The sequence below is a fragment of the Lagenorhynchus albirostris genome, chromosome 20 (genome assembly GCF_949774975.1).
Source record: "Lagenorhynchus albirostris chromosome 20, mLagAlb1.1, whole genome shotgun sequence".
NCBI classification, from domain to species: domain Eukaryota; kingdom Metazoa; phylum Chordata; class Mammalia; order Artiodactyla; family Delphinidae; genus Lagenorhynchus; species Lagenorhynchus albirostris.
In genome coordinates, this window is record NC_083114.1 from 13,763,534 (window position 1) to 13,782,109 (window position 18,576).

The window sequence follows — 18,576 nt, forward strand, 5'->3', positions numbered from 1 at the left end:
AATCAAGCCCAATGTCCTCACTTGGGAGTGCACAGCCATCCACAGGCTCTACGCCACCTTGCCAAATTTATCTCCAGACAAACAGAAACACTTGGCATCATATCCTGTAACTAAGCCCAGGCCTCCTCCAGGCAGCCACCCTGCTGCTCCCCAGTCCACACCCATTGCCCCAGCCTGAAGCAATGACTCCCTCCTCGGCATCTCCATGAACACTTTTTACCTCTTCCCAGCACTTCCCAGTTTTGGGTGGTTTACGAAAGCATCTGACCTCACCTTCTGGACCAAACACTCCCTGAGAGCAGGACGCACCTCGTGCCCAGACGACACTCAAAACACGTGCACCAGAATAGAACTGAGAGTCCAGAAATAAACCCATACATCTGTGATCAACTGATTTTTCAACAAGAGTGTCAAGACCACTCAGGGAAGAAAGAAGAGTCTTTTCAACAAATGGTGCTATGAAAACTGGGCAGCCACATGCAAGAGAATGAACTTAGACCCTTACATCACACCATTTAAAAAATGGACTCTAAATGGATCAAAGAGCTAGTAAGAGCTACAACTGTAAAGTAAGAGCTACAACTATAAAGTAAGAGCTAAAACTATAAAGCGCTTAGAAGTTAATAGAGGGGCAAATCTTCACGACCTCAGATTTGGCAGTAGGTTCTTAGATAGGAGAATGCAAACCCAAACCACAACGGGATACCCCTTCACACACCAAAAGCATAAGCAACAGAAGAAAAACAATAAAGTGGATGTCATCGACATTCAAAAATTTTGTGCACCAAAGAACCAATGCTAATCCTAAATGTTTTCCTGAACATACGTCTATTTCAATATTTTCATGGTATATTTATAGAAAAATATTAAAAGAACAAAGGCTCACCATACACACCTTTTATTAAATTTCACGAACAGCAGAATTATTATTGCTTTCCATCTCTTACTTCCTATAACTTCCGTACTTCTGTAAACCTGATTCAAATTATTGTCCTGATTTTTATAGCTCGGGTCTGTCTCAGGTGTTTGAGAGATAAATACAAATGTCTATTAATAAACGTTGCCTTTCAAGATTTTGAACAAAATGGGTGGCTTCGTTGCCGGTACTTTGCTACCCAGGCCCATACGGCCAGCACAGCCCACCTTTCTCTCATGGGTGTGAATCTCTAAAGTTGAGTATGTGACTACGTAACCCTGGAAGGTAAGGATGTTAAAAAAGCTGCCACTCTGGTCTTGGAAATGTTTTCACCCCTCAAAATGTGTTCACTTGTGCAACAAAAGATATGTGTAAGTATGTTTGTAGTTAAATTGTCCTTCATGCACCCAAACAGGAATCGTTTCAAATGGCCACGTAGAGTGCACTAGAAATGATTCATAAAATGGAAAAAAAAGAAGGTGAAAAGATAACTCAGAACGGAAAAAAAATATTTGCAAATCACGTATCTGATAAAGGGCTAGTATCCAGAAAATATAAAGAACTCCTACAACTCAACAATAAAAAGACAACTCAGTTAAAAAATGGGTAAAGGACTTGAATAGACATTTCTCCAAAGGAGATACACACATGCCTAAAAGCACGTGAACAGACCACCAAGCCCAAACCACAGTGAGATACCACTTCACATCCACTAGGACGGCTATACTTTTTTTTTTTTTTTTTTGGTACGCGGGCCTCTCACCGTTGTGGCCTCTCCCGTTGCGGAGCACAGGCTCCGGACGGGCAGGCTCAGCCGCCACGGCTCACGGGCCCAGCCGCTCCGCGGCATGTGGGATCTTCCCGGACCGGGGCACGAACCCGTGTCCCCTGCAACGGCAGGCGGACTCTCAAGCACTGCGCCACCTGGGAAGCCCCTATACTTTTAAGAATGGAAAATAACATGTGTTGGCAAGGATGTAGAGAAATGGGAACCCTCATTCACTGCTGGTGTGAACGTAAAGTGGTGTCGCCACTGTGGAACACAGTTCGACAGTTCCTCAAAAATTTAAATATAGAATTACAACACGACCCGGCAATTCTAATCGTAGGTATAGACCCAAAAGAACTGAAAACAGGTTTTCAAACAAAAACTTGTACACAAACGTTCATAGCAGCACTATTCACACTAGCCAAAAGGTAGAAACAACCCAAACGTCCATCAACTGGTGAACAGATAAACAAAATGCGGTGTAACCAACAATGGAATATTATTTGGCCATAAAAAAGTGCTGATTCATGCTACAACATCTACGAAGCTCAAATACATTACACTAAAAGAAGCTGGCTGCAAAAGACAACACAGCATATGACTCCATTTATATGAAATGTCTAGCATAGGCGAATCTGTAGAGACAGAAAATAGATTAGTAGTTGCCTAGGGCTTCATGGGGAGGAAGACAGGTAATAGCTAAAGGATACGGGGTTTCTCTTTGTGGAGATGAAAATGTTCTAAAACTGGCTGTGGTGATATCTGCTCCTATCTGCGAATATACCAAAACCCACCAAATTGTATACTTTATACGGGTAACCTCTGTGGTATGTGAATTATACCTCAATAAAGCTGTTAAAAAACAAAGCGTGGGGCACAGTGAAGAATGAATCGGGGGTCTGGACAGGGCAACCAGCTACACAGTCTCCAGGGGACAAGGAACTGGCCACTTACATTTTACCGTCACCCTCTGGTGGCCTGGGGACAGATTAACTGCAAATTAACCTCAATAATAAAAAACAACAGATGGTGCATTTGTGAAAACACTGCGGGAGAGGGGCAGGGGAGAGAAAGAGAGAGAGAAAGTAAACATGGTCAAATGCTAAGAATGACTGAATCTAGGTGGAGGGATTTCTTTATACTGTTTGTCCAGCTTTTCTGTAAGGGTTGCAAACTTTCACAGTAAAACTTCCATAATGAGCTCTCAAAGGCTAAAGGTGGAACACTTTGCACAACAAAAAAAATAACAGTAGTATTGGATTATAACCCATAAGATAAAATAAATATCTGTGAGTCTTTATGATATAAATAATTGAATAAATATATAAATTAATAGGGAAAGGGGCCAACTCTCTCTTACAGAAGGGCGCCAATGAATAAATACAGGCACCCCTCGTTTCGTTGCGCTTCACTTTATTGCGCTTTGCAGATACCGCGTTTCTTAACAAACTGAAGGTTTGTGGCAACCCTGCATCTAGCACGTCTATCGGGGCCATTTTTCCAACAGCATTTGCTCACTGTGTGTCTCTGTGCTACATTTCGGTGATTCTCACAATATTTCAGACTGTTTCATTACTATGATATCTGTTATGGTGATCTGTGATCAGTGACCTTTGATGTTACTACTGCAAAAAGATTACAACTTGCTGAAGGCTCGGGTGATAGTTTGCTTCTTTTAGCAATAAAGTATTTTTTAATTGAGGTAGGTACATTGTTTTTTTTTAAGACAAAATGCTATTGCACACTTAACAGACTACAGTATCATGTAAACATAACTTTCATATGTACTGGGAAACCAAAAAATGTGTGACTCACTTTATTGCGACATTTGCTTTATCCCAGTGGTCTGGAACTGAACCTGCAATATATCTGCAGTCTGTCTTGGACAGAAGGAATGAAGGGACAGAAGAATCAGCATTAAAACACCCCAGTAATAACCGTTGCAGGCCAGATCCATGGATGGACACTAAGATTAGTAAGCAAAAGTGTGGGGAGAAACAGGACACTTACATAGTCTCAAGGTATCTCTCTTGGATATTTATTAATTACAAAATAAAAAAACAGTAACTTTACAGGGCAGAAAGCTGGCAGACACGACCTTAACCAAGTGATCAAGACTAATATCACCAGGGATAAGATATACGGACATCACGTCCCTCCTGAAACAATGTACTGAGAAAGACATAACATCGTTTGGGTGGTATTCTTGCCCGAAATGCTAACTGCAGTCTAATCATGAGAAAATACCAGACGAATCCAAACAGAGGGACATGCTATAAAACAACGGACCAGGACTCTACAGAAACATGAAGGTCATGAACGATAGGAAAAACTGAGAACGGTTATATTCTTATATGAGATGTTAACCGGGCAGGTAGGGTGAGGGGTATGCAGGAACTCTCTGAACCATTCTTGCAACTTTCATGGAAGCCTAAAATAATTCCACAATAAAAAGCTTTAAAAAGTTTTCATAATTAAAACGCAGCAGTTTTGATGCCAGGTGTCTGTTGTTTGGAATCACATGTACCAAGCAGTACACGATGTGCTGTGGCCTCACAGGACGGTGCCAACTGGGGTAACACCCCCTCCCTACCCAAAGCAGAAGCTGAGGCCCACCCGGGGAAGGTGAGAGGGGACTGAAGGGGTGACTGTGAGGGCCCCTACTTCCCCGCAGGGGATCTGGGCTGGAGGGAGCAGGCGTTGGTGGAGGAAGGGGTGAGAGTATCTGCCAAGGTCTTTGCTTATTTCTGAGACAAAGGATGACTCCACAAAAGGGAAAGAGGACATCACCTAGAATTTCACACACGTGGCCTTCTTTGTGTGTGACAATTTGTATGCCTTTTATTGTTTGAAATTATTGCACTTGCAGTATTTCTATACTTTCAGATGGCCTGGATTAAATACTAGACGACATTTTTAACTAAATAACTTTCCAATCTACTTACTAACTTGTTTTCACTAGTTTTGCTTTAACAGTGAGTAGGGTCATCCACGACCCTTTACCTCCCCTATTAACCTGGTTAATGAAGACCATATTGTCTGATTACCACTGTCTATGTTATGAATGTGTTCTCCTCATGGAGAATTTACAGTGTGTTCACTGACCCACCAGCCAGAGATGACACTGAACTGGGGTCCAGACAAGGAAAACAGAAGTGTGATAAAATGTTAATAGTAGAATCTAAAGTGGTGGGCATACAGGTGTACACTGCAAACTTCTTTCAACTTCGCTTTATATTTTAAATTTTTCATGATAAACCAGTGTTAAAAAAAAAAGTAAGGGCTTCCCTGGTGGCGCAGTGGTTGGGAGTCTGCCTGCCGACGCAGGGGACACGGGTTCGTGCCCTGGTCCAGGAAGATCCCACATGCCGCGGAGTGGCTGGGCCCGTGAGCCATGGCCGCTGAGCCTGCGCGTCCGGAGCCTGTGCTCCGCAACGGGAGAGGCCACAACAGTGAGAGGCCCGCGTACAGCCAAAAAAAAAAAAAAGTAAAATTACAAATGAGTATTTTGGGCATACAAACTGTAAACCCAGATTCACAGCCTCAGTGGGAGGATGCGCCTAGGAGGCTCCATTTGCAGAAACATACGTGCACACCTGTTCCTTCTCCCCGCAGGTATGTGCAGGCAACAGGGCTGTGTCTGAAGGAAGGAGAAGCAGTGGGACGTCCCTGTCATGGCCAAGGCTGGAGGCCTGTAGACACAGTCTCCACATAAACACATTCAGCTCCTTGGGTTCAAACCAAGTCAGAAAATGGGTAGCAGCCACAGGTTTCGTTAGCTCTGAATGAATTTGGCAATGGAGGCCGGGCTGACCAAGCAGGTCCCAACCTGGTCACGTACCCTAGGTGGCCCTGCCAATGGCTGATGAATTCTCTTCTTCTGCCAAAAAATAAAGGGAGATGGTTCCTTCTGAGTCTGCTCTTTGGGGCAGGTATCTGGGGTCTACATTCTCGCTCTGTGTGAATTAGTAGCTCAGTGGCCTTGGGCAGCTTCCTTCAGTTCTCTAAGCCTCGGCTGCCTCACCTGTAAAATGAGTAGCAGCCTCCCAGCCTGTTGGGAAGAATAAATTAGATCAATCGTTCTGAATCGGGGTGACTTTGTTCCCCCACGAGACATGTGGCAGTGTCTGGAGACATCTCGGGGGCAGGGGTGCCACTGGCTACAACCCAGTGGGTAGAGGCCAGGATGCTGCTAAACGTTTAATCCTACAATGCACAGCACAGCCCCCAACAACGTAAAATTATCCAGCTGAAAACGTCAAAGCGCCAAGTTAGAAAAACCCTGATTTAAATGGTACAGGTAACCCCCCTAGCACAGGACCTCTAACACTGTGCGCTCTCGGTGCAGGGCTGCAATCATCATCATCATCATCATCATCATCATCACCACCACCATCATCACCATCACCATCATCACTGTTATCATCATCATCATCATCACCACCACCACCATCAGTATTATTAGCCTGGAACTCCCGGTACCCAGCAGAGCACAGGTAGGGAGCATCAATGACAGCGTTTTATTAAACTGAAAAAACAGGTCATTCCTTTGAGCTAAGGACATTCCAAAATGTCCCTTCAATCCCCTAAGCCAGTGGTCCCCAACCTTTTTGGCACCAGGGACCGGTTTCATGGAAGACAATTTTTCCATGGACCGGGGGTGGGGTGATGGTTTCGGGATGATTGAAGCACATTATATTTATTGTGCAGTTTATTTCTATTATTATACATCAGCTCCACCTCAGATCATCAGGCATTAGATCCTGGAGGTTGAGGACCCCTGCCCTAAGCTCACCTGAGGGAACTGAAGCATGTAGGAGCTGTGAGATGGGTAAGGGGAGTGGCGGTGCCCTGGGGAAAGGGTCCGAGCAGATGATGGCAATACCACCCGACATCCTTATTTAACACTGAACGTGTGTGAGTTCTGTTCTAAGCATTTGACGTGTATTAATTCATTTTACTCTCTGAGTGACCAAGGAGGTCAGTTCATAACAGGATAACATATTATAATAATGTTCTATTATTACTCTCCACTATGATCATAACCACTGAACTGCTGTTTCCCTGATGGGAGGGAGCAGTGGCTTTGCAGAGTTCACCCTCTGCCTGTGGCCAGTCCTGCCGCTTGCCTGACTGCTCTGCAAAGAACCTTAGAAGGCACGGTCCTGTCTCCCAGCAGCCTGCAGGGAATGTGGATGGTTTCCGAGCCTTCCATTCAGTACTGTAGGAAATGCCCAGACAAGGTCATTTCTGGGCAGGGCAGATGCCTGGTGAGCAGAATGCGTGTCAACTGGGAAGAGAAGCCAGCATGAGGCGAAAGGCCATGTGGCTTTCTGGAGAGGGGTGGGGGACATGTTGGTGAGGCCACCTCAGAAATCAACTCCAAGGCCCATCTCTAAAGGAGCCAGGAGCCGGCCAGTCTAGAGCCACTGCTGGGAGCACCCCACCAACCTGGTCATTTTCCTGCCTGTCTCCCTCTTCCTCACTGCCACCAGCAGGATCCCTACTGGGCCTAGGGTTCATCCTCAGAGAATTCAAAATGGGTAGTAGCTGGGGTGCCTACACTTATAGCCAGCCTTGGAGAAGCAGGAGCCCAGGGGACATGGTGGATAGAAGGAGTGACCAAGAAGAGATGAGTGGAACACATCTGGGGCTCCCGATAGGGAAATGAGAGGAAGCTGGGGAAGGGCTGAGGCTGAGAAGTGGGTACCTGCTGGGACATGGCAGGCTCCCCACATGCACCCCCCCAACTGTTCACTGTAAGCACAAATGGAATTCTAGTGGGTCCTGGGGTCTCAAAGACTAGGACACAAGGGAAACCCAAAATGTCACATAGGAGAAGCAAAAAGTATGTCTGCTAATCATCTATGAGAAGACCCCCCGTTTACTGAGCATTTACTATATGTCAAGCTGGGTGCCAAGTGCTTTATAGAATCACCTTCATTTTTCACAGCAGGTTTTAACAGCTCCATTTCACAGGGGAGCAAACTGAGGCTCAGAGAGGTGAATGATGTACCCAAAGCCATAGGAAGTGAGTTAGTAGGTGACAACGCCCAGGATTTGAACTCCAAGCTCAAGCTCTTAATTTCAAGGGTATCCCAACTTCCTGGCACTAAACAGAACTATGTGTGTTTGGGGGCCTTGTCCCATGCCAGTCACCCCCACTTACCCACACAATCTTTCCTTATCCCTTCAGCTAAGTCAGAGACAATGAACAAGATTCTAAACAGGGAAAACACTATTTTTCAAAAAATAAGAAAACAAACAACCCAGTTAAAAATGGGCAAGAGACCTGAACAGAGACCTCACCAAAGAAGATATACAGATGGCAAATAAGCATAAAGATGCTCAACGTCATATGTCATTAAGGAACTGCAAATTAAGATAGCAATGAAATACCACTACAAGCCTATTACATGGCCAAAGTCGAGAACACTAACACCACCAAATGCTGCCAAGGATGCGGAGCAACGGGAACTCTCATTCACTGCAAAATGGTCCAGCTGCTTTGGAAGGCAGTACCTTACAAAACGAAACATACTCTTACCATATGATCCAGCAATTACATTCCTTGGTGTTTACCCAGAGGACTGAAAACCTAAACACACACACACACACACACACACACACACACACACACACACACAAAATGGCACATTAATACTTATGCCAGTTTTATTCATCATTGCCAAAACTTGGAAGCAATCAAGATGTCCTTCAATAGGTGATTGGATAAATAAACTGTGGTACATCCAGACAACGGAATAAAATTCAGCAATAAAAATCAGCCACCAAAAAGAAATTAATAAATAAGAAAATGAAAATAAGCTACCAAACCATGAAAAGACATGGAAGAACCTTAAATGCATATTGCTAAATGAAAGAAGCAATCCATACATACATACTGTATGACATTCTAAGAAAGACAAAATTACGGCGGCAGCAAAAAGATCAGAGGTTCGGGGGAGAGAGGGAAGGATGAATAGGTGGGGCGCAGGGGATTTTTAGGGCAGTGAAACTATTATTCTGTATGATGCTGTCATGGTGGATACGTGTCATTATACATTTGTCAAAACCCACAGAACGTACAACACCAATAGTGACCCCTTACTGAAATCCATGGGCTTTAGTTAATAATAATGTATCGCTATCAGCTCATCACCTGTAACAAATGTACCACATCAATGCAAGATGTTAATAATGAGAAATTGGGGTAAGTAGGGGGTACATGGGAACTCTGTATGTTTCAATTTTTTTCTGTAAACGTAAAACTTTTTTTTAAAGTCAAAGGCTACCAATACAATGGAAAAAAATTTTTTAAATTTTCTTCTACAGAGAAAAAAAAATATTGCCCTCATCTTCATCCATGGGAAAGAATCTTGAGATATTAATATTATTACAGTTGGATTTGTGTAACGTGTCATACCTTGCAAATTGTTTTTGTGTTGATTAACAATTTGATCTCATCCCATCTGCGAACAAGGAAAGTGCTTGCTGTTCGGGCCTTTAGTCCACAAACGTCTGGTCTGTCCACACCACGTGGCCCTCATGGGTGGGGGACACAGCCTAGTGCTGAAGATGGATAGGTCTTCATTGCATGTATCACAATTTGAATGTGTGCATCTATTTCTTGGTTTACTTGTTAATCTCTGGAGAGGGGCCACCTCTGTTTTGTTGGCTGTGAATACCCAGTATGGACTATACATGAGCGAGATGAATTCTGAATGAATCAGACAATGGCTCTAATAGATGCTGGGATTGCACAAAGAACAGTGGGAGCAAAGAGCAGTCTCAGGATTTCTCTCTGTGGCAATCCCGGAGGGCTTCCAAGTGGAGGAGAGTCTGGCAGAGAGCTGAAAGGAAAAAGTAAGGCCTTGGCAGGCATTAGGCAGGCATTCCAGGAAGAGAGACATCCTGGTAGAACCGCTGGAAAGGAAGAAGCCTGTCTGAATGTTAGAGCTGGAAACTAACTCAGAGAATGGCTAGTTAAGGTCATAGGGAATTAGGACACAGCTTTTGGGCAGTAATTTAGGGCAGGTGAAATCATAGACCTGGGGCCTCCTTGGAGCCAGGGGAAACAACAAGGTGCACCTTTATTCTCAAGCTTTCACCTAAGTAAGGCTAACAACAGAGGAAAAAGAACACAGATTTCCCCTTCTCTCTACATGCACATCCCCTGACATCCAGGGACGGGGAGTGTGGCCAGAAACAGGCAGGCCAAAGGCACAATGTCTCCAAGGTCAAATTTTCCCATCCTAAGCCATATGTATTAATTATTTTAAAATCAAAACAATGCTTCTCCCCGACTCTGATATCCTCCCAAAAATGTCTCCCAGTAAAACCGATGTTCAGGATTGCAACTCTAGTTTTCTGTCTCACAGCAGTAAGAGCAGGTAACGCTTAGACAGCACCTTAGCTATATCATAACTCATGCAATCCCGGCAACAACACTGGTGGACGCCAGCACCCCTATTTTACAGACACAGCCCAGCACACTGCATGGAGCAGCCCCACGCCAGACAGGGGGGCACAGACAGTGAATCTCTCTCCCAGGTGGCGTATCTGGCCCACAGTCTCATTCCTACAACGACACAAGTGTGTGAGCTTGGAATCAGGCGCTGCAGTGAACCGACTGTATAGTTTGGGACACGTCCTATTTCCCCACACCCTGCTTCGTTCTCCGTACAATGCAGGTTTTGTCCAGGGTGAACACAGTAAAAGTTCCAAACACAGTGCCTGGCACACAGTAGGCCTTCAAAGGGAAGAAAAACAAAAACAACCCTGTTTTTTTTTTTTTTTTTTTTTTTTTTGCGGTACGCGGGCGTCTCACTGTTGTGGTCTCTCCCGCTGCTGAGCCCAGGCGCCGGACGCGCAGGCTCAGCGGCCATGGCTCACGGGCCCAGCCGCGGCATGTGGGATCCTCCCGGACAGGGCACGAACCCGTGTCCCCCGCATCGGCAGGCGGACTCCCAACCACTGCGCCACCAGGGAAGCCCCCTGTTTTTTTTTAAACCAAGCCTGTCTCTGAACTCCTGGGGAAATTCTCTGCACTAGAAGGAAAAAAAATGGGAGAACTAAACAAACAACAACAATCTGTAACCCAGATGACCACGGGCCCAGCTGATGAATGAAATCTTGGCCCAGGGCAGGAATCAGCGCTCTGACCCAGAGAGGAGCTTCCTTCAGCCGACCCCACCCGCTTCCCCCAGAACATTCTACACTCAGACAGGAGACCCCAGGAACAGGCCACTGGGCCCAGCCCGGAGAGGCACGCACCTCCCTTCCAGGCCTCTATGCACAACCTCTGAGCCGCACCCCTGCCCGGCTCCCACTGCTTCCCTACAGAGAGACCCAGAGCTGGCTCCTCTGCCCCAGACCTGCCTCTCTCCAACGTCTCTAGGCAGCCAGCCAGAGCCCGCTGGAGACAGGCCGGGGGGCTGAGCCACTGGTCCTCAGCCACGGCTCCAGTTTGGCCACTTTACGCTCTCTTTCCTTAGGCCCCTGCCTGGACCTCCTGCCTCCAGTCCTGGTACCCCCTACAGATAAACGAGTCTCGTCAGATAGTCATGAAGCACTCCCCCCCTCAAGCACCTTCAATGGCTCCCACTTCTCCCTGAATTCAGTTTGGAGTCTGTATCCTGGGATTCGAGACCCTCCACGATACAGCCCAAACCCACCCTCCAGTCCCGACACGACTCATACGTCGCAACTAAAATGGATTATACCAAGATTCGCACACACGCACTTGCACACTTGCCAGTTCCGATGCACCCTCTCCCGCCTCCACCTAGCTGGATCCTACCCCTCCCCCACCCCTGCTCACTCCTCCAGGAGCCCTTTCCTTTCCAAGCCTGTGAATTTCTCCAGCACGCTCTTCCCACACCTCAGGCGTTCCCATGCCACCTGCCATCCGTACTACTCTTTACTTAACATTTTCCTTTAAATCAACACACTCTTTTACTTAAATTTATTTTCAAAGGAAACTTTATATCTCCACCATAAATAGCAAACCGTATCATTTGCTATAAATAGAAGGGAACTTCAAAAAGTTACGTTCTAATGCACATGAAAATACATAGTCATTAAAATGTTTTAAGTGCTCGTCTGTAGAATATACTTAATATTACTGTATAATATACTTAAAAATCCTCTCACACTCTAAGAAATGCCGCCTTGGCGTTTCTTTATTTTTGCCTCCTTCTGGCCCTTGGTTTTTCTGGTCCTGTCCCACAGTTTTCTGAGGACTTGTCACAGTCTTATCCTAGTTGACCCCAAACAACAGCACTTGGGGGGCTGCAGCCCCTCTTCCAGTGCCTACACACAGCGTGACGTGCAATAAAAATATTTAACGAAAGTTCCATTTGTTCAGTTATAGTAACACGGCCCCTTTCTCCACCTGGCCCTGGGCCGATCCACAAATCAACTTTCCAAAATACACATCCCCTCCTCCAGCCACCCCTAAACCCAGCCCTGTCCACTGGGGTCTCTCAGAGGATGGTACAGCGAGTGTGGCAACTGTCAGGGAGGTGCTGAGGGGCTCCCCCCATTCTCCGACCCCTGCCACCTCTTCCTGCGAAGCAGCAGGCCCTGGGGTAACCCGGAAAAACAAGTCAACCATTAACGACACTCTCCCAGCACAGACACACCCTTCCCGAGTGTTAGCAAAGTTCTGGGAAAACTCCTGGCTCCAGAAAATACAAAATCTTCCCGTCACCTCGTTGCCAAAGACCCCGAAACACCTACCGGGAACCGAGGGGACCTGGCCTGGGCCTGGCCCTGCTGGCACCCCAGGCAGAGAAGGTCCGGCTCCCGCCCACCACGTGTTGCCAGGGGCGACCCTGATGAAGAGGAATCACTGGGACTTAAGTCAATAAGCGGCAGCTGCGGGTAGGCCCAGCTGGAGCCAAACCAAGGCCTGGATTCTCCTCGGTGGACGGTGGAGGGAAGCCCAGCTGAAGCCCGCCCTCGGCCAATCACGGGTGACCAAGTCCCCCTAATGACATCTTCTAAAACTGAACAGATAAGGGACACTCTCTATTAGCGGGAGGCCTCCCTTGGGAACGTTTGCATTCTTTTTGTTTTTTTTCTTTTTTTAAAGTCTTGCCACTTTTACAAGTTTTAAGGATTTTGCTGTTGTTATTTTATCTATTTATTTATTTTTTGGTTATCATTTTATTTTATTTTTTGTTGTTTCTAAAAAGGGCACATTGTATGGAAAGGTATCAAAGCCATTCATTCCAGGCAGTGGTCATACGTGAGGTGTCAGCATCTCATGACTTCCTGAAACTTCAACTGCTGGGGGCGAGGCAACCATCTGGGTGTAGCTCCCCAGGAAGAAGGTTTACCGAGGCCCAGACAATGTGACGAATGCCGCAAATGGAGTGGCCTCCCACATGCAGCTCGAGGAGGACAAGGGTCATGAAGGGACAGCCTGACACCTGCCTGCAGGGAGAAGGAAGGTGACAAGGATCCCCTTCTTGCCCTTTTCATAGTGCGAACAAGCTAATGACAGAAAAAAATGTGGTGGTGAGAAAAACACCACATCTAGCAACTATCCCTCATGGGGGACAAAATCAGGTGCTACAAAGAGGGATGGATGGATGTAATCATGAAGAGGTTCTCAAACTGGGTGCCATGTACCTCACTGGGGCTGCTGATGAATGCGGGGGAGGTGGGTAAAGGGGATGTATTCCAACCTAGCCCAGGGCAACGCTGCTCTTGTCAGCTTCCTCTACTGGAGTTTCAGGGAAGACAGCCTTTGAAGAGAAGATGCTGTGGCTAAAAACGTTGAGAAGTGCTAATGTGTGATCCCGGTTGTATCACGTAGGAGTGATGTGAGTCTCTCTGAGTCTGTGGAAAGCGGTCGCCACATACCCAGGTGTGCCGGGAACCCACTGGTCCTTCATCCCGAGTGGGTGCGCTGACTTTAGGAGAAGCGACAGGTCCAGCCTGGCCACTCTGCCCTTCTCCTGGCAGGACCACAGGCTGGACACTGCAGGCACGATCAGGCCAAGCCTTGAGCTGAGTCAAACGTCCAGATAAGAGACTCTATAGCGACGGGGGCCCAATGCAGACATCAGAGGCAGATCTGTGGATCCAGGGACCAAAGGCCAAAGAGAAGTGAAAAGTGGTGTCAGTGGCTGGAGGCGGCCTCTGGGACACACACGGTGGAGAGAGGTTGGTTTCCACGTGCTCCCGGCAGCTTGCTCCACAGAAAGGCCGACTCTGTTTGAAGGTCCAGGATGGACCAGACCTGAGGATGTGAAGAGGCTCGAGGGCACACACTCACTCAACAGAGAACAGCGGGTGTGCTGCTGCCCTGCTATGCAGTTGGCGCCCTGAAAGCTGCCTCCAGACGGCCGGGGCCTCTGCTGGCCTTTCACGATGGACGTACATTCTGTCTGCCCAGCATCCCTCTCTTTGAGAACGACTCCCCCTCAGGGCCAAGGAAATCATGCCCAGTTCTTCTGGGTGGGAGAAACAGGCCCTTCCTTCCTCTTCCTCAGGGTGAATGTGACTGGGGCCAGCTGATTAGAATATCCCCACCCGCTGGGCACAGTGACTGACCGAGGCCCAGCTTCCCTGGGCTCTCACCAGAGTTACTGAGAAGTACCCTCTTTCTCTGTGACAGCAAGCTATGAGAGCAATGTTGGCCTGAGATGGCCAATGGCCATCTTGCTGCCACTTGGAAACAGCCTGAGAATAAAGCCAAGCAGAGCTGAGAGATGGACATAATCAACTGCTGGATCCAGCCATGCCTGAACCGCTCCTTTGGTTCCAAACTTGCACATCAAGTGTCCTGGGTACGTCACCTATCCAGGAGCGGGAAGGGATAAGAATGTACCACATGTACTAACCTGAGTGAGCCTGACGTCTTAACAGAAATGACAGGAGCCCTGGAAGCAAGCTTCCTGCCCCCATGCCAACTACCCCTTTGGAGCCCCTGCCAGCAGCTGCCCGGCTCAGGGATGTCAGGGCGGCAGTTGCTTTCCTCTGAAGCACCCAGTGCTCATTCCTAGGCTTCCTTTGGTTTCTCTGCAGCAGTCACGTGGTCCACAGGGAGCCCCTCCACTGGGGGCTGCTTCCACGGTCCCTAGATGATGTGGCAGCCTCCTCTGTCTCAGCATCCACCAGACCACTGCAGGAAGTTGACGCGCTTGTTCACACCTCCAGGGACACAGGAAGCTGCCCTGGGTCATCCCAGACCCTTGGCTCATCTCCCAGGTTCCAAGTTCAGGCTCCATTGTCCACCTCTGGCCACCGCAGGTTGGCCGGTCTTCTGGGCTAATGCAACCAGAACGAACGTGGAAAGGAGGCCTCGCGTGCTGGCTCGAGAGCCTTCAGCACTAACACGTGAGGAGCGTGTGCATCCGTTAGCGTCTCTCCACCCTGCCTCATCCTAGGATCCAGGAATCACAAGCAAAAAGGTCCCATTGCCATTGCATCTCCTCACTCTCCAGTCAAACCCTCACCGGGTGGGCCTGAACAGTGAAAGCAGGCGCCAAACTGCTTAACAAATCCACACTTAAGGGCTTCCCTGGTGGCGCAGTGGTTGAGAGTCTGCCTGCCGATGCAGGGGACACGGGTTCGAGCCCTGGTCCGGGAAGATCCCACATGCCGCGGAGCAACTAAGCCCGTGTGCCACAACTACTGAGCCTGCGCTCTAGAGCCCGCGAGCCACAACTACTGAAGCCCGAGCGCCTAGAGCCTGTGCTCCGCAACAAGAGAAGCCACTGCGATGAGAAGCCCGTGCACCGCAACAAAGAGTAGCCCCCGCTCGCCACAACTAGAGAAAGCCCGCGTGCAGCAACGAAGACCCAACGCAGCCAAAAATAAATACATTAATTAAAAACAAAAGATAATATGCTACATGTGATCAACGCACGTTCTGTTTAAAATTAGAAATATGTTGGCCACAGTGCTATTGGGTAAATCAGCTACACAGAGTCCCCTAGAGAGCTGGGCCAGGCTGGGGGCGGGGGAGGGGGAGGGCAGAGCATGGCTGGGGCTGAGTCCTGGGGCCAGAACCTGAAGAGCGTGGTCCCCAAGGGTCAACAGGCACAGGAGAGGAAGGAAGGAAACAAAGTCCAGGGAGCCCAGGCACTGCCTCCACCACCCCCAGGCCAAACTGGGGCCTCCCTGATTTCCCCAGCTCTCCCACCAGCCTGCCCCTGCCTGCCTGGGGCCCCTCCCACTCCATCCCTGCTCCACTCACAAATCTGCTGCCCAAATCAAGCCTGTGGGCAAAGCTCCAGCAGCTGGCTCGGACTCACCTTTCCTGGTGTGCTCCCTGCCACTGCCCTAAAAGCACCCCAAAGTCATTCTGGCTCTTCTCTCCTCCAGATCTACCTCTCTGCCTCGGTTCCTGCTGCCCCCAGGGCCCCAGATGTCCCCCCCTCCACCTCATCCTTCCAGACCCAGCAAAGGGTCCTACTACACCATGGAGCCTGCCTTGCTTTCCCCTTCCCTCTGGTAGCAACCTCTCCTCCCCTGAAGTCCCTTAGCTCCTTGCCTGTCCCCTCCCTGTAGCACTGAGCATTTGACACCTTATATTTATGTTCTATCTTCTACTGGGCAGTCTGCAACCGCTTCGCCTCTGCACTCCCTTTATTCTTTCAGTCATTCATTCCACAAATATGTATTGAGCACCTATCATGTGCTGGACCCTGTGCTAGGGCTGGGGATACCATGATGAACAAGACAGATACTGTCCCTGCCACCTTGGAACTCACATCTCAGTGGGGGAAACACTAAACAAACAAACGTAAATAAGTATATCCGTATGTGCTGTGATACAGGCCCTGAGAGAAAGGTGCAAGGGGGTGTGATCTGTGAGCTCTGACGTAGAGAAGAGTCAGGAAAGCATCTCTGAAAAAGCGATGTTAAACTGGGATGAGGCAGGTGAGCACAGTGGGTCAGGCACTCTTTCTAGGCACATAATAGGTGTTTTCCAAATATCTGTGGAACAAGTAAATGACTGTAATGAGTCAGAAATTCCTAGTATGTCCCCTGTGTCCCTCCAGACACACTTACGACCCGTCATCACCCGGATGGGTCCCTCCAACTGGCACCTAGAGGCGGTTTACAGCAAACACACCTCCTATGGACAACAGGAGATGGTGTCCACTCATGTCACCCCTGCAGAGGTGCTTGCCACGGCTTCCTGTGGCTCTCCACTCAGAATTCCCTCATGACTCCCAATACCACCATCACCCCCAGCGCTGGAATAGCAAGCAAGTGGTTTTGTCCTGTATGCCGACTCCACACCGTTGGTAATAGCCGCCTGGAACACCATGCTTGAAGGACTCTGCAAGGCTCTCTCTGGCCTCAGTGAGAAAGGACCGTGATCGATTAGTGATGTCTAGCATGGGAGGAGGAACAGAGAGCAGTGGTACATGTGCCACGTATTTTCCTTGCCCCTCAGGGTCTCGTGGATGACCACCCAGGCAAGAAATTCCCTTCAGATCTAATTGCCTGGAAAAGCACTCAGCGTCTGGCCTCCGGCTTCTTATGGACCCCACGAACCGTGTAAATAATACAATTTTTTTCCTGCTTTGATGACTCATTAGCTCAGAGCTAAATCTGTGGTTCAACCATAGTAAAGTGGGCATAGCTCTATGGCCTGAATATGTGTCTTAACTCTCTCCCTGCTTGTGACCTTCCAGTTAATCTATGTTTTCCCTGATCTTATTTTTATGGGTTTCTATTTAATTACATACACACACACATATACAAGCATATCTAAAAAATATCTATACATAGCTCTGGCATTAAGTATCTACTTTATACCTTTTTATTATAAATACACTTTTCTCTAATTTCTTATATAGTCAAGATATATAGAGAAATACATGTTCTGGTTAGTATCTCAATTCCTTTTGCAGAACAAGACGGGAGGCATAAATGGAGGGATGGATGGATGACAGACAGGAAAACCAGGAAGAATAAGCTACAGACTGTGCCTGAGAGAATTCCGAAGATCGTTCCGCTCTGTTGTGAACAGAGTCCGGGATCCGAAATCAGAAGGCAGGCTTTTAGTCCCAGCTCTGACCAGCTGTGTGGCTGTGAAGGGTAAACAATTACTCACATACCCCCTCCATCCCATGCCCAGGCGACCTGAGGGTTTATCAGCTATTAAATGCATATAAAACAATCTGCCCTACCTCCTTCACTAGGTTATAAGAGAAATTAAATGCAGAGGTGTGTGACTGCTAATCAGAGGTAAGGCACCAGCTGCGTGCATGCCCCCAGCATCATTATTAGTATTGGAAACAACATTCCAGGCAACCAGCACACGGCTGTAAAGAAGACGCCAAACAGCTCAGCCTCCTATAAATGCTGCAGGAATTCAAAGAGAAATGGGCCTTTGGAACTCACATCTGCATGCAGTGTCCTTCCTTGTCCCCCCTCTCTGATGTCTGAGAGAGTATCTGACTAAAGGACTTCAATTCCCTGCTTCTCACAGCGAGAGAAAAAGCCCCCTTCAGGATCAATCCCCCTCCTTAGCACTGGAAATGGCTGTGGGGTGAAGGGCCTGGGGCTCCCTGTGTCTCCCTGCCCCCAGCGGTCTCCCTTCCACAGCATTCCCTGCACAAAGGGCGGGCGGCATAGCACGCCTTACCGGCAGGCCTGCTGAAACCAATGAGCTGAGGCTGGAAACGGTGGGGCTGGGGACGTGACTGGCGGCCGACCCTCACACGTGCCCCCCACTGGACCTCACAGACACCTCCTGTCCCCTCCTGTCCCCAATCAGAGGCCCATTTATTCCACAACCACCAGGGCCTCCAGGCATCCGATTCAGCGCCACTGAGTTTCAAACAGCAGGTGAAAATGAGACAATGACAGTAACTGGGGTCCTTTTCAACAAGTTTTTCAGCAGGGCATGAGCTAG

General features: G+C 48.2%; 1 protein-coding gene across 8 annotated transcripts in view; it reads right to left on the minus strand.

The window, feature by feature from the left end:
• Positions 1-18,576, minus strand: part of RPH3AL (rabphilin 3A like (without C2 domains)) — a 145,067-nt gene that overhangs the window by 106,143 nt on the left and 20,348 nt on the right. For 5 of the 8 annotated variants that reach the window (XM_060135404.1, XM_060135405.1, XM_060135406.1 and 2 more), the window contains exon 1: positions 12,429-12,556. The exons of 1 other annotated variant lie outside the window; for it this stretch is intronic. The gene's annotated coding sequence lies outside the window, so the exon portion shown is untranslated. Of the gene's footprint in view, positions 1-5,526; positions 5,547-12,428; positions 12,557-18,576 lie in introns of those variants that run through there. 2 more of the 8 variants (XM_060135400.1, XM_060135402.1) reach the window with 2 other exon arrangements.